Source organism: Halyomorpha halys, unplaced genomic scaffold (assembly GCF_000696795.3).
Source record: "Halyomorpha halys isolate HHAL.00 unplaced genomic scaffold, Hhal_1.1 Scaffold649.1, whole genome shotgun sequence".
Lineage (NCBI taxonomy): Eukaryota > Metazoa > Arthropoda > Insecta > Hemiptera > Pentatomidae > Halyomorpha > Halyomorpha halys.
In genome coordinates, this window is record NW_027105546.1 from 84,574 (window position 1) to 85,413 (window position 840).

The window sequence follows — 840 nt, forward strand, 5'->3', positions numbered from 1 at the left end:
CCCCAACTTTGGTAAGAAAGAAATAAAAACAGAATTCGGTAAAATCCAGGTGGTTAAAAGCTTTAAATACTTGGGCAAAATAATCAGCAGAAATTTGTCAGAGAAGGAAAGCATGGAATACAGGGTTAAAAATTGGGAAAATTTATGCTACTTAATGAGTAGCATTTATAATAAAAAATGCACATCCAAGAAGGCCAAACCTAGACACTATTGTACAGTGGTAAAATCAGTGATATTGTACAGAACAGAGACTATGTTCTTTCCCAGTCTGGAGAAACTGCTGAAAATAGAAAGGATTCTAAGAATAATCCATGGGCCCAAAATAATAATAGAAGGATACAGACTGAAACCCAACAGAGAAATTTACAGTGAAACCCTTAATTTGGAAACAGAAATTAGGGCAAGAAGACTTAGGTTTCATGAACAAATGCAAAGGATGGCCGAGGAGAGATTGAACAAGATTTTCAGTAGGATTATGGGACATAAATTCAATCACGGATACACGGTACAAATCAAACAGGAAACACAGAGGCTTGGGATTACAAAGGATTTTTGTGAAGATAGAACAGAGTACCGGAAATTCCTGAAACATGCAGTGCTTGTGGTGGACAATAAAAAACTACCATCTAGGAGTTGGACGGAAGCAAGGAAGTTCAGTGAAGTCCTCAAGCAGAGATGGGCAGAGAGGAAGAAATTGAAAAGGAAGCCTAAGTCATAGTTGCATAATTCTTAAGGCCTCTTTCGCATCAAATAATAAATATTTCTTTAACATTTTGACAAATATAGTGGTACCCGTTATTTACTTTATTTAATAATTTTAATGTAATTTATTTTCTCAGA